The 21,414-nt window shown below is 45.0% G+C and overlaps 1 protein-coding gene and 1 non-coding gene across 4 annotated transcripts in view; one reads left to right on the forward strand and one right to left on the reverse strand.

Moving 5' to 3' along the window:
• Positions 1-4,073, reverse strand: part of Esco1 (establishment of sister chromatid cohesion N-acetyltransferase 1) — a 49,071-nt gene extending 44,998 nt beyond the window's left edge. For all 3 annotated transcript variants that reach the window (XM_045135238.1, XM_045135235.1, XM_045135237.1), the window contains exon 1: positions 3,939-4,073. The gene's annotated coding sequence lies outside the window, so the exon portion shown is untranslated. The remainder of the gene's footprint in view (positions 1-3,938) is intronic.
• An 8,014-nt stretch (positions 4,074-12,087) lies between these two features.
• LOC123455146 lies at positions 12,088-12,192 on the forward strand. Its single transcript, XR_006633705.1, has one exon. It is a non-coding gene; the product is annotated as a U6 spliceosomal RNA (small nuclear RNA).
• The last annotated feature ends 9,222 nt before the right edge of the window (positions 12,193-21,414 follow it).

Raw genomic sequence — 21,414 nt, forward strand, 5'->3', positions numbered from 1 at the left:
GGGCTGAAGGCCCTGATGTACTCATTCTCTCTCCCTGTATCTCTGCCTCTTCTTTTCTCTCTCAAATAAATAAAATAAAAATATTAAAGAAAGAAAAAGAATTTTCACTGAATGATGCACAGAAAAAAATTAAAGTCAGTTTCAAAAGGTTTAATTAACACAGTCTTTTAATGAATTAGCTAGGGTAATAATTTGACTGGAGTTAGTTTTCTATTATGAAAATGTATTACCTTCAGAAGAAAGCCTGAAAGAACCCCACATAGAACATAAATCTACTAATAAAGCACACGAAGAAATATCTATTAAGAAAAGAAATTCACAGCCAGGCGTGACACCTTTAATCCCAGCAGCACTGAGGTAGGAGGAGCACTGTGAGTTTGAGGCCAGGCTGAGACTATAGTGAATTCCAGGTCAACCTGGGCTAGACTAGAGTGAGGACCTAAAAAAGCCATCCAAGCCAGTCGTGGTGGCACACGCCTTTAATCCCAGTACTCAGGAGGCAGAGGTAGGAGGATCACTATAAGTTCGAGGCCATCCTGAGACAACATAATGAATTCTAGGTAAGCCTGGACCAGAGTGAGACCCTACCTCAAAAAAACAAAAAAAAAAAACAAACAAAAAAAAAACAACAGCAAAAAGCAATCCATTATTTAAATTATGCAACCAGAGTCACTTTCATTAAAAGAATAAATATATAATCACCCATGTTTTAATGAATCACCAAACTAAAAAAGGGCCATCCTGCAAAGGCTGTTAATGACAATCATTAGTGTTCTTTTTTTTTTTTTTGGTTTTTTGGTTTTCGTGGTAGGGTCTTACTCTAGCCCAGGCTGACCTGGAATTCACTATGGAGTCTCAGGGTGGCCTCAAACTCACAGCAATCCTCCTACCTCTGCCTCCCGAGTGCTGGGATTAAAGGCGTGCACCAACACACCCTGCTCATTAGCGTTCTTGTTTAGTTCTTCTGTAAGGTATAATTTCTTAACTTAGATGCTAACACAAAAATCTTATATGGGACAGACTTCCTTGAAGAAAACTTTCTGGCTACAGAAATGCACTGTTGATTGAGAAACATATTTCCCTCAAAAAGGAACAAGTAAAGATAGGCAGAAGCTAGTAAGCCAGGGCAAAATTTTGTTGAAAGCACTATGCTTCCCAGGTGACAAACCTAAAAGGAGTCTGTCTAAACGGAATCTTCTTTGCTTCCTTTTTACCTCCTCAAATCCTCACAGGGTAAAAAACTGAATTTAGAGCTTCTAAATTAAGCACTCTTAACACACTTCTCATTCCTTTTTTTTTTTTTTTTGCTAACCTTAAACTTTTTGGCTGGCCTTGAACTCACAGCTATCCCACCTCTACCTCCAGAAAGAAGGGATTAAAGGCCTATACCATCCCCATTCCCCCACCTCAAGCTTTCATTGTCTCTTTTTTTCTGGCTCACTAGGTCTTATTCTACAGGTGGGTCTAATTCCAGAAGTGGTTGAGCAGTGAGAACTCTAGGTTTGGTAGGGACAGCCTTGAGATTCAAGCCAGCCTGGGGCTACAGAATGAGTTCCAGGTCAGTGAGACCTTGCCTTGAAGGGAAAAAAAAAAAAAACACATCGAAAAGGCTTTCTTGTTTGGCTTCCAGATCCTGGTAAACTTCCCTAGGCTCAGATCAGCAGGGCCTAGGGGAGACCGCCCACCCCTACTCTTACATGGATGCTCCACCCCCTCCAGCCCCCCACATGGCAGGACCCCTCTGCACTTTCTTCTTTCCTTAGCCTCTGGTCTGTGGATTTTAACTCTTTAAATTCATAAGACAAGAATCCGGTGTACCCTAAATTTATTCGTGTTGGTGTACTGGTATATTGGCATGGAACCCCAAAATTCCCATTTCAAAGGCAGGACGACCAGAAGTTCAAGGTCATTCTCAGCTACATAGTGAGTTGGAGGTCAGCCTGTAGCAACATGCCTCAAAAATAAATAAATAAATAAATGAAAGAAGAAAAAAAAGAGAAAAGGTAAATGTTTTAACAAGTGATCAAAAAGAAATAACCAGGGAATGGCTGCAGGCTCTGAGGAAAAGAAATAAATCCAATGGTGTTGATATCACAACACAAGGACTTGATTGGAGAGGACTATATTTCGGTTCACTACAAGCTGAGTGTTCACAGCTGAAATTGTCTTACCCAATTTATTACTTTCAGTGCTAGTGACTGTGCCCAGGGCCTTTGCTCATGTATGAGGGTAAGCTTTTCCCATGACCCACACCTCCAGCTCATTCCCACTTTCTTTCTTTATTTTTTCGAGGTAGTGTCTCACTCTAGGCCAGGCTGACCCAGAACTCACTCTGTAGCCCAAGACTGGCCTCAAACTCACAGCCGTTCTTTTACCTCTGCCTCCCAAGTGAGGGCCACTATGCCTGGCTTCCTTTCCACTTTAAAAAAAAAAAAAAAATTGTTTAGAAGGGAGGAATCCCAAGGCCAGGCATGGTGGCGCATGCCTTTAATCCCGCCACTCAGGAGGCAGAGGTAGGAGGATCACCATGACTACATAGTGAATTCCAGGTCAGCCTGAGCTAAACTGAGACCCTACCTGAAAAACAAAACAAAAAACAAAAGATTACCTAGCCTGGGTGGTGATGCATGCCTTTAGTCCCAGCACTAGGTAGGCCAAGGTTGCAGGATTGCTGTGAGTTGAAGAACAGCCTGGATCCAGGCGTGGCGCATGCCTTTAATCCCAGCACTCGGAGGCAGAGGAGGATCAGCATGAGTTCAAGGCCACCCTGAAACTCCATAATGAATTCCAGGTCAGCCTGGACTAGAGTGAGACCCTACCTCGAAAAAACAACAACAAAAATAAAACCCAGCCTGGGGCAATGGAGACCCTACTTCGGGGTGAAAAATAAAAAGCCCATTTCTTAGATGCTGTCTTATAATACGAAATAAGACACAGTATACTTCAATTACTTCCTGCTTAAAAGAACCCATTTCAGCTAAGTCTACAGAAAACATGGGCTCACAGTAAGTACTTCCTCCTCCTCCCCCGGAAAATTCTGTAGGCGACTCAAGTTTTTCACAAGACACCATTTAGACGCAAAGGGTGCCGGGGGATCCGGGTTTTTGTCTCTGTTTAATTCTGGACATAAGTGGGCTATTCTTATCTGTGCAAAACAAACCCCTTATCATCTAACGAGTAGTGATTTAAAAGAAGAAAAAAAAAAAATCGAGGACCCGATTCCTTCCTGCTCCATCGACACAAACTTCACGAGGACCCCTCAAAGCATCCCTTCCTTACCTGCGCCTCCCAGCCATCTCCACCGCCCCCACTCCCCGCATCATCAACAGCATCCCTCCTTGACCTTGGGCTCAGGCCACACGGATGGCTCCCCTTCCAGCATGAGCCCTGGGGTGGGGGGGGAATCAGGACTGCCCCTTACACTGCAGAGGCACTGAGGGGAGTGATAAAGTGGGGACAGTGAGGGGACATGGTCAAGGGTCAGAGGGTTGCAACCTGGAGGGGGGGGGGGGACAGAAGAAACCAGTGGGCAGCAAGATTGCCCGGGGACCAGGCCCCGGGGCAGCTACCACGGCTGCACGCTGACCACCCACCACCCTCCTCCCCCCCCCCACAAACACACAGACACCCCGGGGCCGTGTGGGGACAGCGGTGACTCGCGGCTGACTCTTGACAGCTCGTCGAGCGGCGGCGGGCAGGTGAGCGCGGCTGGGTGCACGCTGGACCGCTCAGCATCCCGAGCTCGGATGCCCGCGACTCCCGCATCCCTTTCCCCGGGGACGCGGTGCGCGTGGGTGGTGGTGGAGGGTGGTGGTGTTGGGGCGGGGGGGGGGGGGAGAGAGAGACGGGACGAGGACCCTACGGGGAAGACGCCGCGCGCGGCAACGCGACACGGAGCGGGGTGGGACGGGGAAGGGAGGCCGGCGACGCTCGCGTACCTTCCCCGGGCGCCTGGCCGCGCGGGTCCCTCAGCCGAGTCAGCGGGGGGAAGAAAATAATCGCCTCACATCCGGGTACCGGGAGACGCTCAGCTGCTGCTACGGCCGCCGCCGCCGCCGCCGCCGCCGCCTCCCCCGCGGCGCAAACGCCAAACTTCCGGCGACGGCGACGGTGACGCCCGTCACATGGGAGTTACCTGGGAGGGGGCGGGAGGGAAAGACCGTGCCGGGTGCGCTTGCGCAGACGCCTCCCTCCACTTCGGGGGCTGTGTTGGGGGAGCCTGGGGGCGGGAGGGGTGGTTGGGAAGTGGGGAATGCCCGTCAACCCCGCTCAGCTGACGTGCCCTGAAGACGACGAAGATGGCCGCCGCGCGCCGGCTTTCACCCCAGCCCGGACGGCTTTAAGCGTCGGGGGGAAAGAAAAAAAAAAAAAAAATAAGACACACGCCTTTAATGCCAGCAGTCGGGAAGCAGAGGTAGGAGGATCGCCGTGAGTTCGAGGCCAGCCTGCGACTACCTAGTGAATTCCAGGTCAGCTTGGGCCAGAGTGAGACCCTACCTCGGGAAAAAAAAAAAAAATTAAATTAAAACATATACACACACAAAACCAGACAGCCGCCGGCGTCCACGCCCTCAGCGCACGCGCGGTGGGAGGCCTCGGCGGCTGGGAGGGCGGCGGTGGCGCCCCCTGGCGGCGGTGGCCATCTAGGGGAATGAACCCAGCCCAGGCAACAAGCCTAGGTGGTTTCCTTGGAAACAAAGGGGCATCCTGCTTGTCTGTAAGTTTCCAGTACTTTCCCTTCTTCCCCGCCACCCTGGCATCTAGCCCCAAGAGCTTTTGATCTCTCATGAGTATCCATGTCAAGGACAGAGGCGTCTTCCTTGTGCCCAGGAGCCCGAGAGCCTAAAGGAGACTGGGAGAGCTGTCTGCGAAATTTAGTCAAGGCCAGGATTCAAACAGGCTTTAGCTCTTCAAAACCTCCGAGAAGCCTTCAGGGCCAGCGTTCGGTTCCCCACTTGACCCATGTTGTTAAACCAGATGCACAAGGTGGTGCCTTGTGTCTGGAGTTTGTTGACTTGGAGGCCCGGCTGTCTTCTCTCTCGTGCATTCAAAATAATAATAATAAGCTGGGCCTGATAGCATAGAGGTAGGAGGATCACCATGAGTTCAAAGCCACCCTGACATTAGTGAATGTCAGGTCAGCCTGGGCTACAGTGAGACTGTACCTCAAAAAACTTAAAAAAAAAAAAAAAAGCTAGCGTTGGGGGAGAGGAAACAGAAAAGAAAAAAACATTAAAAAAAAACTAATAGGGTTCAAGAGATAGCTGAGCATTTAAGGTGTTTACCCATAAAGCCTAAAGACCCAGGTCCAATTCACCAGTACCCACGTAAGCCAGATGCTCATGGTGTATGGAATTCATTTGCAGTGGCCCCGTTGTGCCCATTCTCCCTCTCCCTCCCTCAAATAAACAAAAATAAAACCTCTAAAGAGAAGAGGTAGGGTCTCACTGTAACCCAGGCTGACTTGGAATTCACTCTGTAGTTTCATAATGGTCTCAAAACTTACAACAATCTTTCTACTTCGGGCTCATGAAATTTGAGATGGTCTCATGTAACCTGTAGCTCGCTAAGTCGTGAGGATAACCTTGATAACCTCCTGCCTCCACCTCCCAAGTACCAAGATTGCATGTACCTCCACACCCGGCCTCCTTATATCACATATGCCAGATGTTGCTACTTAACCTAACTTGTCTCTTTGTCAGACAACTGGTGAGGTTTCTTTTAGATGACCCACTTTAGTAACTAAAGCTCTGTTACCCAAACCATGTTGACAAGCATGGTTCTTATGCAGCAGTCCTTTGAACTAAGGGGTCTATTACACTCCATTGTATTCGCCGTTACAGGAGCACAGGAATTCCTGTCAGAATATATAAAATTAGCACAGCATGGTAGTGCATGCTACACTAAGTAGGAGGATTGTTGTGAGTTCAAGGTCACCCTGGGGAGAGTTGCGACTATAGCACCTTAAAAAAAAAAAAAAAGCCAGGCATAGTGGTACAGGCCTTTAATCTTAGCATTCAGGAGGCAGAGGTAGAAGGATCACCATGAGTTCAAGGCCACCCTGAGAATTCCAGGTCAGAATGAAACCTCGGAAAAAAACAAAAAACAGGAGGGGGTATATAAAATCATACATAGTTATTTTCAGTAGAGCGTTGGAGACATGGCTCAGTGGTTAGAACACTTGCCTATGAAGCCTAAGAATTCAGGTTCAGTTCCCCAGTACCCACGTAAAGCCAGATGCACAAGGTGTTGCATGTATTTGGCGTTCATTTGCAGTGGTTTGAGGCCTTGGCACACCCATTCTCTCTCTCTCTCTCTATCTGCCTCTTTCTCTCTCTCTTTCTCTCAAATAAATAGATAGCTAACTAAAATAGTTGTTTTTAGTAGAGTTTAGTTTAGTTTAGTTTCAAGTCAAGAATGATAGCACAAGATCATAACCCCAGCACCAGGAAGACTGAAGCAGGAAGTCAACCTCAGCTTCTAGTGAGTTCCAGGACAGGCTGGTTTACATAGGGTGACCTTTCCTCCACTCACATCAAATGTAATTTGGCCTATAATTAATAATGTGTTCACTCCCAGCACTTGGGAGGCAGCGATAGGAGGATTGCCAAGAGTTCAAGGCCACCCTCAGGCTACATAGTGAATTCCAGGTCAGCCTGGGCTAGCTAGAGTGAGACCCTACCTTGAAAAAAAAATCAAAAAATAATAATTTGTTTATTCTATATTCTCTAAAATTAAGTATACTGTGTACAAATACTTAAATGTACTGTGAAAAACATAGTTTGTATTGGGGAAACATGATTATCCTGAGCATTTTTCTTTTTTTTTTCAAGGTAGGGTCTTGCTCCAGTCCAGGCTGACCTGGAATTCACTATGTAATCTGCTCAGACTGACACTCACAGTGATCCTCCTACCTCAGCCTCCCAAGTGCTGGAATTAAAGGGATGAGCACCTCATGGTGCTATAAATGAACTCCAGACAAATATGCTTAATTTGTGCATCAGCATTTAAATGGGTGCTGGGCCAGTCAGGTTTTACCAGCATTTGTCTTGGTTATTTTGTTTTTGTTTTACAATATATCCAAAACATGTTTACTGGGATCATTCCCCCCCCCCCTCATTTTGATCAGGCTGCTGTTAGTGCTGCTTCCTCCGGAAGGAACATCCTTCTGCAATCCTTGCTTTTCCTCCTGTGGGCTGGCAGGGGACAGCGCAGCATGTGTGTGCATGGCTAAAGACCGAGGTGATTTTACAGCATCTTGGGCGGTTCTCATCCATGAAATAGGAAGTGAGCTCTGCACCAGGGCCTTCCTGTGTTTCCTCTTCTCCTTTTCTGGAGAGGGGTGAAGGAGAGCCTTGGCTAGAGTGATTGTCTCATCTGGAGGGAGGTCCTCAGGCTGGAAAGCCTTGTTGTTATTGTTTTGGTTTGGTTTATTTTGTTGTTATTTGTTGTTGCTTTTCCCCCCAGTTCTGGGATTAAAGGCGTGGACCACCAAGTCTGGCTGGCTTTTGTTGTTGTTTTGTTTTGTTTTGTTTTATCTTTATTTATTTGAGAGAGAGAGAGAGGAAGAGAGAGAGAATGGGCGCTCCAGGACTTCTAGCCACTGCAAATGAATTCCAGACATGTGTGCCCCCTTGTGCATCTGGCTAACGTGAGTCCTGAGGAATTGATCCTCAAACTGGGGTCCTTAGGCTTCGCAGGTAAGTGCCTTAACTACTAAGCCATCTCTCCAGCCCCCAGAAAAAGGAAATTTAACCCCCAAAAAGTATTAGATCTCTTTTGTTTGAAATTAATTAAATTCTAGCTGAGAACCAGGTATGATGGTACATTCCTTTAATCCCGGAACTCAGAAGGTAAAGGTAAAATGATCACTGTCAGTTTGAGGCCACCATGAGACTCCATAGTGAATTCCAGGTCAGCTTGGGCTAGAGTGAGACCCTACCTTGAAAAAAACAAAAGCATATTGTGGTGGTTTGATTCAGGGTTAGGTGTTGTGAATGCTAGGTTCCCAACTGATGGAGATTTGGGAATTAATGCCTCCTGGAGGGAGTGTATTGTTGGGGGCGGGCTTATGGGCTTTATAGCCAGTTTCCCCTTGCCAGTGTTTGGCACACCCTCCTGTTGCTGTGGTCCACCCTTACGTTGGCCAGGGGGTGATATCCACCCTCTGTTCATGCCATCGTTTTCCCCTGCCATCGTGGAGCTTCCCCTCGAGCCTGTAAGCCAAAATAAATCTCTCTTTCCCAGAAACTGCTCTTGGTTGGGTGATTTCTAACAGCAATGCGAACTGGACTGCAACACATATCATATGTGAGTGTGTCTGTGTCTGTGTGTGTATGATGGAAAGATGGCTTAGCTCTTAAGACACCAAGGACTGAAATACTGTTATGTGCAAGGGTTTGACTACAGGGTATGAAATGTGTAAGCACCAAAGAGGGACAGCTGGACCTGGCAACCTATGGAGACTATCAATGGGTCATCTTCACTTATGAATAACTGGGGAGTGAGGGAGTGGTCATGGAAGGTGTATGTGCCCTGTGGTAGGAGTAACCCATTTATTCCAACACACTTGAAAGTTGTTCCTCATTCCCTTAAAAAAGAGAGTTCAAAACCTCTTTTTTTTATTTTTGGATTTTTCGAGGTAGAGTTTCACTCTAGTTTAGGCTGACCTGGAATTCACTATGTAGTCTCAGGCTGGCCTCAAACTCACAGTGATCCTCCTACCTCTGCCTCCTGAGTGCTGAGATTAAAGGCATGCACCACCAGGCACTCCTCTTTTTTTAAATTTAATTTATTTTTTAATTAATTAATTCATTTATTTATTTTTGGGTCTCACTCTGGCTCAGGCTGACCTGGAATTCACTATGTAGTCTCAGGGTGTCCTTGAACTCTCAGCAATTCTCCTACATCTGCCACCCAAGTGCTGGGATTAAAGGCATGCACCACCACGCCTGTCTTAATTACAGCTTCCATAATTGTAGACAATAACATTCCCTCTCCACTTCTCTTTAAAAAAAAATTTTTTTAATTTGTTTGCATGGGGAGAGAGAAAGAGAATGGGCATGCCAGGTCCTCCAACTACTGCAAAAAGATCTCCAGATGCATGGGCTACTTTGTGCATCTGGATTTACATGAGTACTGGGGAATTAAATCCCAGTCATTAGGCTTTGCAGGCAAGCAACTGAACCATTGAGCCATCTCTCCAGCCCAGGGAACATCTGTTTCTAAAAACTGATGGCATACTCAAAAAACCAAAAACAAAACAAAAAACAAACAAACAAAAAACACCTGTGGAGACACAGATTATGTTCTCCAGTGTCAAGCTGTCACTAGTCTTTGACTAAAAGAGGGGTCACATATGTCAAATTGTCCCTAAATTAATAATGCTTATACCATTTAAAATATACTGACTTCACTCTCCGTTGGAGAATCTGTTCTTCTTTTTCAGAAGGTAGTGAGACCAGAGGAGATAAACTACCCCTCGCACTTCAGCCAAGCCATAGTTGATTCCACAGAGGAATGGGGAGATAAGCAAGAGTGCTGTTTCCATTCTGTTCCTGACAATCAGCATCAAGGTGTAGGAGATAGACCCTGAGTATACTCAACACCTACAAAAGTAGAGGTCCAGAGGCTCCTAAGAGCTCATCACTGAAGTAGACTTAAAACTCACCCATGATGGCTCAGGGACTTTTGTGGAAGAGGGGGCAGAAAGGCTGTATGAGCCACAGGTTGAGATGTTATGTTCAGAGGGATTCCCTCCCCTGCCAAAATAACTGATTGTTGCTCCCATAATTCATAAACTACAACCCCATGGGGAAGACCTGCAACCCTACTGAGGACCATCCCCAACAGAATGGGGGCAGGGATGGGGGAAAAGAGAGTACCAACACATGATGTATCCATGTGAAGCATCTTAATAATAATAATAATAATAAACATTTTAAAATAAATAGGGCTGGAGAGATGGCTTAGCGGTAAAGTGCTTGCCTGTGAAGCATAAGGACCCCAGTTCGAGGCTCGGTTCCCCAGGTCCCACGTTAGCCAGATGCACAAGGGGGTGCATGCGTCTGGAGTTCGTTTGGAGAGGCTGGAAGCCCTGGCTCGCCCATTCTCTCTCTCTCCCTCTATCTGTCTTTCTCTCTGTGTCTGTTGCTCTCAAATAAATAAATAAATAATTTAAAAAAAAAAAAAAAGACTTTTGCCTGCACAGCCTAAGGATCCAGGTTCAGTTCCCCAGTAAGCCAAGTGCACAAGATGGAGCATACTTCTTGAGTTAATTTACAATGACTAGAGGCCCTAGTGCACCCATTCTCATTCTCTCTCTCTCTCTCTCTCTCTCTCTCTCTCTCTGCCACTTGCTCTCTCAAATAAATAAAAATATTTTTTTAAAAATAGTTATTGTCTAAGATTTCTGTCAGAGTACTTGATGACCCACCAGAGGTTAGTGGTAAGACCCTACTGCTGAAGACACCATATGCTATTGATATGGAACATGGAGTGACCTGGCTGGAATCTGGAAGAGAGTCAGTCCCTAGACAGTTAGCTCATCTAGTGCCAGAAGGTGCTACATGAGCGACTGGGAGAAAATGGCCAACATCTCTCCAAGCAACTCATAGTCTAAGGTACTCAGCAGCAAACAACCTGACGTGATACTCACACAAACACAGGTGCAACAGTGGCACACTGCCATGGTGGTAACCAACTGCTCTTGATTTTTGTTGTTGTTGTTGTTGTTCATTTTTATTTGAGAGCAACAAACAGAGAAGGAGGCAGATAGAGAATGGGGGTGTCAGGGCTTCCAGCCACCACAAACGAACTCCAGATGCATGTGCCCCCTTGTGCATCTGGCTAATATGGGTCCTAGGGAATCGAGCCTTGAACCGGGGTCCTTAGGCTTCACGGGCAAGTGCTTAATCACTAAGCCATCTCTCCAGCCCCAACTGCTCTTGATTTGGCTAACTGAACTGCTCAGTGAAACAGAATGCATAGCTGGAGCTGGGAAAAAAAAGTCAGAACCATATCCAAAAGACAAGCCCATTCTCCATTATCAAGCTCTCACCAATTGTGGGCTTAGCTTACAAGAGGGCCTACACTTATTAAATTCTCTCTAAAATAATAACTGTTATCCCATTTACCTGGTGCTGACTTCCATTAGAGAATTTGTTTCTCTTTTTCAAATGGATACAGATCCTGAGGAATCAGACCTTTGCACCTCACTAGGGCCCCCACTGAAACCATAGAGTAATTGGGGAAATGAGCAAGAGTGCTTTCTTGGTGAATCTGGTTCCAGCACAAGGGTGAAGGAGACAGACCCAGAGAACGCTCAACTCCTACCAAACCAGAGATCCAGAGACACAGAGGCTCTCAAGAACTCATCACTGAAGTAGATCTAAAATGAACCCACCAAGGCTCAGGGAAATTCGTAGAAGAGTGACCAGAAATATTGTTAGAGCCATTAAGTTGGGCCATTATGCTCAGAGAGACTGCCTCTTACCCACAACTGATGGCTACCCCACAATGCACGACTCACAATCCCCAAAGAAGAGGATCCCTGCGGAGGGGGGAGGACAGGGAGGAGACTAATGATGGTACCAACATGGTTATATACACACTGTGTACATCGCTAATAAAAACATTATTGTCAGCCAGACGTGGTGGTACATGCCTTTAATCCCAGCACTCGAAAGGCAGAGGTAGGCGAATCACCATGAGTTCAAGGCCACCCCGAGACTACATAGTGAATTCCAGGTCAGCGTGAGCTAGAGTGAGACCCTATCTCGGAAAAAAAAAAAAAAAAAAAAAATCAAAGTTTTTGGGTGTGGTGGCGCACGCCTGTAGTCCCCAACGCTCTGGAGGCAGAGGTAGGAGGATTGCCATGAGTTTGTGGCCACCTTGAGACTACAGAGTGAATGCCAGGTCAGCCTGCACTAGAGCGAGACCCTACCTGGAAAAACAGATGAACAACAAAAAAATTTAAGGCTGCAGGCAGTACACTTGTTATTGCTTGCATTTATATATGTGTGTGTGTGTGTGTATGTGTGTGTGTGTACGATATTTATTACATATTATATGTATAATATATATCAAGTGCTTATTTTGACAGCACATATACTAAAATTGGAACAATACAGAGAAGATTAGCATGGCCCCTGTGCAAGGATGACATAAATTCATGAAGCATTCCATATATATATTTTTTTTTTTTTTTGAGGTAAGGTCTTGCTCTAACCCAGGCTGATCTGGAATTCACTATGAAGTCTCAGGGTGGCCTCAAACTCATGGAGATCCTCCTACCTCTGCCTCCCGAGTGCTGGGATTAAAGGCGTGTGCCACCATGCCTGGCCTGGCTTTTCTTTTCTCTTTTCTTTCCATGTTTTTTTCCCCCAAGCCCTCCATGTAGGATCTCTAGCCATGTGGATGCTTTCCTTGGCTCTACTTCCCTCAACAAATGTAATAATAAAAAATCCATAGTAACAAAAACAGCATGGTATTGGCACAAAGACAGATGTGAAGATCAATGGAACAGAATAGAGGACCCAGATGTTAATCCAGGCAGCTACAGCCATCTGATTTTTTTTTTTTTTTTTTTTTTTTTTTTTTGAGGTAGGGTCTCACTCTGGTCTAGGATGACCTGGAATTAACTCTGTAGTCTCAGGGTGGCCTTGAACTCACAGTGATCCTCCTACCCTGGAATTCACTATGGAGTCTCAGGGTGGCCTTGAACTCACAGCGACCCTCCTACCTCTGCCTCCCAGTGCTGGGAATAAAGGCGTGCACCACCACACCCAGCTCCCATCTGATTTTTTAAAAAATATTTTATTTATTTATTTAGTTGAGAGAGAGAGAGAAAGAAAGAAAATGGGCGTGCCAGGGTCTCCAACCACTGTAAGACGCATGCACCCCCTTGTGCATCTGGCTAATATGGGTCCAGAGGAATCAAGCCTCGAACCGGGGTCCTTAGGCTTCACAGGCAAGCACTTAACTGCTAAGTCATCTCTCCAGCCCACCATCTGATTTTTAAAATATTTATATTTTGCTTATTTTTATTTATTTATTTGAGAGCAACAGACAGAGGGAAAAAGAGGCAGAAAGACAGAGAGAAATAGAGAGAGAGAGAAAGAGAGAATGGGCATGCCAGGGACTCCAGCCACTGCAAACAAACTCCAGACGTGTGTGCCCCCTTGTACATCTGGCTAACATGGGTCCTGGGGAATCCAGCCTTGAACCAGGGTCCTTAGGCTTCACAGGCAAGCGCTTAACCGCTAAGCCATCTCTCCAGCCCTAGCCATCTGATTTTTGACAAAAGTGCCAAAAATATTCATTGGAGAAAAGACAGCCTCATCAACAGGTGGTTTGGGAAAACTGGATATCTATATGTAGAAAGATAAAAATAGATCCTTGTCTTCTCCAAGCACAAGAATGAAATCCAAGTGGATCAGAGACCTTAATATCAGACCTGAAACTCTGAAATTGATAGAATAAATGGTAGGGAAAACCCTTCAACATATTGGCATAGGTAAAGACTTTCTGAATATAACCCCAATTGCTCAGAAAATAAACCACTAATCAGCCACTGGGATCTCATGAAACTACAAAGGTTTTGTACAGCAAAGGACACTGTGAATAGAGCAAAGAGACAACCTCATTGCCAGCTACACACTTGACAGAGGATTAATATTCAGAATATACAAAGAACTCAAGAAACAGAACAATAAGAAATCAAACAACCCAATTAAAAAATGGGCTATGGGGCTGGAGAGATGGCTTAGCGGTTAAGTGCTTGCCTGTGAAGCCTAAGGACCCCGGTTCGAGGCTCGGTTCCCCAGGTCCCACGTTAGCCAGATGCACAAGGCGCACGCGTCTGGAGTTCGTTTGCAGAGGCTGGAAGCCCTGGCGCGCCCATTCTCTCTCTCTCTCTCCCTCTATCTGTCTTTCTCTCTGTGTCTGTTGCTCTCAAATAAATAAATAAAAATTTTAAAAAAAATGGGCTATGGAACTAAATAGGAGTTTTCACCAGAAGAAATACATATGGCATATAAACATCTAAAAAAGTATTCTAGGGCTGGAGAGATGGCTTAGCGGTTAAGCAATTGCCTGTGAAGCCTAAGGACCCCGGTTCGAGGCTTGGTTCCCCAGGTCCCACGTTAGCCAGATGCACAAGGGGGCGCACGCATCTGGAGTTCGTTTGCAGAGGCTGGAAGCCCTGGCACGCCCATTCTCTCTCTCTCCCTCTATCTGTCTTTCTCTCTGTGTCTGTCGCTCTCAAATGAATAAATAAAAAATTAAAAAAATAAAAATAAAAATAAAAAAAATAAAAAAGTATTCTACATCCTTGGCCATCAGGGAAATGCAAATTAAAACTACCTGAGATTCCATCCCTCTCCTGTCATCAAGAAAACAAATGACAATAAATGTTGGCAAGGATGCAATAAAAGGGGACCCCTTCTGCACTGCTAGTGGGAATGTAATCTAGTACAGCCATTGTGGAAATCAGTGTGGAGGTTCTTGAGACAGATAAAAATAGATTTACCATATGATCCAGCTAGAGCACTTCTGGACATATATCCTAATGCCTTTTCTCACTACCCTAGAGATACTTGCACAACCATGTTTATTGCTGCTCTATTCACAATAGCTAGGAAATGGAATCAGCCTAGATGTCCATCCACAGGTGAATGGATAATAAAGATTTGGTACATTTACACCATGGAGTTCCACTCAGTGGTAAAGAAAAATGAAATTTGCAGGGAAATGGATGGATCTGGAAAGGATTATACTAAATGAGGTAACCCAGGCCCAGAAAGCCAAGTGCCACATGTTCTCTCTCATATGTGGATCCTAGCTACAGATGTATTGGCTTGTGTGTGAGCTGAAACAAAAAATCAGTAACAGAAGCCCATAAACTAGAAAAAGGCTATAAGGGAGGGAGGAGAGGGAAGGACTTAAGGGGATGGTATTACATGTATGTAAATAGAACAGATTACAGGGAGGGGAAAGGCCTAAGCGAGGTCAGGGGAAGAGATTGTATAAAAGAGTGGGGGGAGGGTCAATCAAAATTCAAGATATTCTGAATAAGATATATGAAAACCTAGTTTTTTTTTAAAAAATTATTTATTTATTTATTTGAGAGCGACAGACACAGAGAGAAAGACAGATAGAGGGGGAGAGAGAGAATGGGCGCGCCAGGGCTTCCAGCCTCTGCAAACGAACTCCAGACGCGTGTGCCCCCTTGTGCATCTGGCTAACGTGGGACCTGGGGAACCGAGCCTCGAACCGGGGTCCTTAGGCTTCACAGGCAAGCGCTTAACAGCTAAGCCATCTCTGCAGCCCAAAACCTAGTTTTTTGAATAAGGGCACATCCAGAAGCCACAGATTGTTACTAGAAAATTTTCATTACCAGAGATGGGATACCTTCCAGTGAGTTGTTGGTCAGAGGGGTCCCTGCTACCTCCAAAACGTTATAGGCTATTGCCAAGGCCCTTGGTTTCCTGTGAGAAAGAGATGGTAAGACCCTATTGCTGAAGATGTCACATGCCTGAGCAGCAAAATCACTGAGAAATCAAGCTGTGCTGAGCAGAAAACCTTCTCCATGTAGACCAGCCAACTGAAAGCTGGAAAAAGCTGCACTATATGCAGTCTTATGGGAGACTGTTGCAGTCAGATTCGCTTTGCTGGTAGAAATCACCCAACCAAAGGCAGCTTGTGGGAAAAAGAGGTTTATTTTGGCTTACAGGCTCGAGGGGAAGCTCCACATGGCAGGAGAAAATGATGGCATGAGCAGAGGGTGGACATCACACCCTGAACAACATAAGGTGGACCATAGCAACAGGAGAGTGTGCCAAACACTGGCAAGGGGAAACTGGCTATAACACCCATAAGCCCGCCCCCAACAATACACTGCCTCCAGGAGGCGTTAATTCCCAAATCAGGACACCTAAGTTTATGGGGGACACCTGAATCAAACCACCACATTCTGCCCCTGGTCCTCATAAACTGATAACCATATGTGATATAAAATGAAATGCACCCATCCAACTTTAAAATTCCCCATAGTTTTTATCAATTCCAATGATGTTCATACATCTCCATAGTCTAAGATCTTTTTTTAAAAAATTATTTATTTATTTATTTGAGAGTGACAGACACAGAGAGAAAGACAGATAGAGGGAGAGAGAGAGAATGGGCGTGCCAGGGCTTCCAGCCTCTGCAAACGAACTCCAGACGCGTGCGCCCCCTTGTGCATCTGGCTAACGTAGGACCTGGGGAGCTGAGCCTCAAACCGGGGTCCTTAGGCTTCACAGGCAAGCACTTAACCGCTAAGCCATCTCTCCAGCCCATATTCTAAGATCTTTTAACTGAGCCATAATACCAAAAAAAAAGCCCTCAAAAAAAAAAAAAAACCATAATGGCACAGAATAAACAATTCACACTGCAAAAGATGGCATCGGGCATAGCAAAGAATATGCCAGTCAATACAAGATTTAAAACAACCAGGGCAAACATCAAATTCTGTAGCTTCAAGTCCAACAACTCTAGTCAGTATCAAATCTCCAAGTTTGATAATTCTAAGCAGCAACAAGTCTCTCCTGCTTTGAGTTCAAGGCCACCCTGAGACTATATAGTAAATTCCAGATCAGACTGGGCCAGAGAGAGACCCTACCTCGAGAAACCAAAAAATAAAAATTAAAAATTAAAAAATAAATAAGTATATATTTTTTCTTTTCATAGCTGGTTACTGGAAACAAACACAGTTTAAATTGGTTTACCTCAGATGACATGTAGAAAATGGGTGAAGGATAAACTTGAGAAATAGGGCCAATATAGTAGGATGGTCCTTTCATGTGCTCTGATCTATAGTAACAGTGACACCGTGGTTGCCTACCTCAGTATGTTTAGCGCTGTGTGCATTGTGAAATGGGAGTCAGGTTACTAGAGGTCACACTTTTTGTATTGTTTTGTTTTGAAATGGAGTCTTGCTGTAGCTCAGGCTGACCTGGAATTTGGTTACAATTTTTTTTTTTTTTTTTTTTTTTTTTTTGGTTTTTTGAGGTAGGGTCTCATTCTGGTCCAGGCTGACCTGGAATTAACTCTGTCATCTCAGGGTGGCCTTGAACTCATGGCGATCCTCCTACCTCTGCCTCCTGAGTGCTGGGATTAAAGGCGTGTGCCACCACGCCCAGCTTTTTGGTTACAAATTTTTAATAAGAAATCTTTACCAAAGAAGCATTTTTGGACTGTTTAATCAACTCTTCTGAACTTGGAGCCAGCAGAGCAGGCTGTGGCTGTGGACTTCAGCACAGTCATCCACATTGCTGTTCAAAAAAGTATAATTTAGCCTGGTGTGGTGGCGCACACCTTTAGTCCCAGCACTCGGGAGGCAGAGGTAGGAGGATCACCATGAGTTCGAGGCCACCCTGAGACTACATAATGAATTACAGGTCAGCCTGGGCTAGACTGAAACCCTACCTTGAAACATCAAAAAATAAAATAAAATAAAAATAAATAAATGAGGGCTGGAGAGATGGTTTAGAGGTTAAGGCATTTGCCTGCGAAGCCAAAGGACCAAGGTTCAATTCCCCAGGACCCATGTTAGCCAGATGCACAAGGGGGCACATGGTATGGAGTTCATTTGCAGTGGCTGGAGGCCCTGGCATGCCCATTCTCTCTCTCTCCCTCTTTCTCTATCAAGTAAATTAATAGATAAATAAGCATAAATAAATGAATAAAAATAAATACATAAGTGAATGAATAAAATAAAAAAACAGTAGTTTTGTATAATCAACTGAAAATAGCATTTTAATTTGACATATGGGAGACTCAGATAGCATATACAAATAGTTATCCTAGAGCCGGGTGCAGTGGCACATGCCTTTAATCCCAGCACTGGGGAGGCATAGGTAGGAGGATTGCTGTGAGTTCAAGGCCGCCCTGAGACTACAGAGTGAGTTCCAGGTCAGCCTGGACTAGAGTGAGACCCTACGTCGAAAAACCAAAAAAAAAAAAAAAAAAAAAAAAGTTATCCTGGGTCCACATATCTGAGAGCGAATGAGTGTTAGATTGAGGAACTGAAAAAGCTGGGTACATGCCTTAAATCTCATCACTTGGGAGGCAGAGGTAGGAGAAGGATCATTGTGAGTTCGAAGCCACCCTGAAAGTACATAGTGAATTCCAGGTCAGCTTGGGTCACAATGAGACCCTATCTAAGGAGAAAAAAAAAAAAGTTGAAGAACTGCAGGTTCTAAAGTTGGAAGAGAGGAGTGAGCTTGATGCATTGCAAGAATTCAAATATTAGCCAGGCGTGGCATTTGAGAGGCAGAGGTAGGAAGGAGGATTACCTTGAGTTTGAGGCCAACCTGAGACTACATAGTGAATTCCAGGTCAGCCTGAGCTGAGTCTAGAGTGAGACCCTATCTCAAAAAAAAAAAAGAATTCAAATATTCCTGCATTATGGAGGAGAGAGAGGTGGAACAAGAGAAAAGGGGCTTGTACAGAATGAATCCCTTGTGTTCAATACTGACGTCACTGCTGTGAACAATACACATGAGGCCTTCCTTATATAGCATATATATTCTAGTGGGGAAGGCATTCAGTTATTCACCAATATTAACTGAAGGCTACATGTACTCAGCTTGACATGGCTGAAGCCATTTTGAGCGGTAACTACCATAGTTACTGCTGAGTAACCCTAGGAAGTTTTCATCACATAATTTCTCAGCATAGTACAAATGGCCAAACATCTTTTTTTTTCCAAATTTTTATTAACAACTTCCATGATTATAAAAGATATCCCATGGTAATACCCTCCCTCCCCTGCCATGCTGGGCCCATCTCTCCATTCTTATACAAAAGGGAGAAATATTCCATGCAAAGATCTGACTGGGGCAAAGGGCTCTTGAAAAGGAGGGCAAGAAATAGATGTTGAGAAGGTAGCACATAAACACGTATTGACATCCTTAATACTGAGATTGTGGTGCATGGACCTGTGATATCTTCCTCAACTAAGAGTTTGTTTAAAATGCAGAATTTGGCTGGGCATGGTGGCGCACACCTTTAATTCCAGCACTTGGGAGGCAGAGGCAGGAGGATCGCTGTGAGTTTGAGACCAACCTGAGCCTACATAGTGAATTCCAGGTCAGTCTGGACTAGAGTGAAACCCTACCTCGGGGGAAAAAAAAAAAAGACAAAAAATGCAGAATTTGGGATGGAGAGATGGGTTAGAACTTAAGGAGTCTGCCTGCAAAGCCAAAGGACCCAAGTTCTGTTCCCCAGGACCCACGTAAGCCAGATGCACAAGGTGGGGCATGTGTCTGGACTTCAGTGATTGGAGGCCTTTGTGTGTCCATTCTCTCTCTCTCTCTCCCTCTTTCTCAAATAAATAAATGACTATAAAAATAAAATTCAGGGGCTGGTGAGATGGCTTAGCGGTTAAGCACTTGCCTGTGAAGCCTAAGGACCCCGGTTCGAGGCTCGGTTCCCCAGGTCCCACGTTAGCCAGATGCACAAGGGGGCGCACGCATCTGGAGTTCGTTTGCAGAGGCTGGAAGCCCTGGCGCGCCCATCCTCTCTCTCTCCCTCTATCTGTCTTTCTCTCTGCATCTGTCGCTCTCAAATAAATAAATAAAAATTAAAAAAAAAAATAAATAAATAAAAATAAAATTCAGAATTTCAGCACCCACAAATGATTCAGAATTTTCATTATAGTTTCCCAGGTGAGTCTTCTAGGCACATTAAAGTTGAGCATTGCTGTTGCAACATCCAAGGGCTCTGATGATCAGGGATGAAGTGTAGATGACAGATACAAATTAAAGCCATGGATTTGGGGAAGGCCACTCAGGCCACAGGAGAAAGTATCCAAGAGACTATAGCAGTAAGTCCCAAATCATACCAACAATGTATGTCTCTGAAAAGAAGGATGATCTAGCTCAGGAGACCTAGAAAGAATAGCTCAGGGGCTGGAGAGGTGGTTTAACAGTTAAAGCGCTTGCCTGCAAAGCCTAAGGACCCAGGTTTGATTCCACAAGTTCCACATAAGCCAGATGCACCTGGTGGTGCATGCATCTGGAGTTCGTTTGCAGTGGCTAAAGGCCTTGGCACACCCATTCTCACTCTTTCTTTTCCTTTTTCTGTCTCTAATAAATAAATAAAAATATTAAAAAAGAAAAGAATACCTAGTAGACTAGGAAGACAATCAGGTGTGCTTGGCTTTCTGGAAGCCAAGCGGAAAAAAAAAAAAAAAAAGGCTGTATGGGCTGGAGAGATGGCTTAGCGGTTAAACACTTGCTTGTGAAGCTTAAGGACCCCAGTTCAAGGCTCGATTCCCAGGACCGACGTTAGCCAGGTGCACAAGGGGGCGCAGGTGTCTGGAGTTCGTTTGCAGTGGCTGGAAGCCCTGTTGCGCCCATTCTCTTTCTCTCTCTCTACCTCTTTCTCTGTCTGTCACTGTCAAATAAATAAATAAAAAATAAAAAAAATTAAACATCAGAAAACCTAAAGCTTCTAACAAAAGAAAAATACCTTTATTCATTTCATTAAAACAAAACAACAACAACAACAATAAAAGGCTGTCCAGGACCTGGAGAGAAGGCTCAGTACCTAAAGGTGCTTGCTTGCCAAACTTGATGGCCTGGGTTTTATTCCCCAATGCCCATGTCAAACCAGACACACCAAGTGACGCACGCATGTGTCTGGAGTTCATTTGCAGTGGCAGGAGGCCCTAGTGTGCTCTTTCTGTGTGTTTCTCTCTCTCTCTCTTTTTTTTTCCATCGGCTTGCAAATAAATAATAATTTTTGTTTTGTTTCGTTTAGTTTTTGAGATAGTGTCTTGCTCTAACCCAGGCTGACCTGGAATTCATTCTTTAGTCTGGTGGGGGGGGGGTGCTCAACTCACAGCGATCCTCCTACCCCTCTGGGATAAAATGTGTGACACCACACCCAGCACATAGGCTACTTTGTGTATTTGGGTTTACATGGGTACTGGGGAATCAAACCAGGGCCTGAAGACTTTGCAAGCAAGTACCTTTGAACTTTGACCCATCTCCTTAGCCCGAGGTCAAGCTTTTTAAAAAAATATTATTTATTTATTATTTGAGGCGGGAGAGCGAATGGGTGTGCCAGGGCATCTAGCCACTGCAAATGAACCATAGACGCATGTACCACCTTGTGCATCTGGCGTTATGTGGGTCCTGGGGAATCGAACTTGGGTCATTTGGCTTTGCAGGCAAGCGCCTTAACTGCTAAGCCATCTCTCCAGTCCTCGAGTTTATTTTTTTTAATATTTTTATTTATTTGCAGAGAAAGGGAAGGAGAGAGAGAGAGAGAGAGAGAGAGAGAGAGAAATGGAGATTATGAGAATGGATTGCCAGGGCATCCTGCTTCTGCAAACAAAATAGATGCATGTGCCACTTTGGGCATCTG

This window comes from Jaculus jaculus, chromosome 15, assembly GCF_020740685.1.
Source record: "Jaculus jaculus isolate mJacJac1 chromosome 15, mJacJac1.mat.Y.cur, whole genome shotgun sequence".
Classification (NCBI taxonomy): domain Eukaryota; kingdom Metazoa; phylum Chordata; class Mammalia; order Rodentia; family Dipodidae; genus Jaculus; species Jaculus jaculus.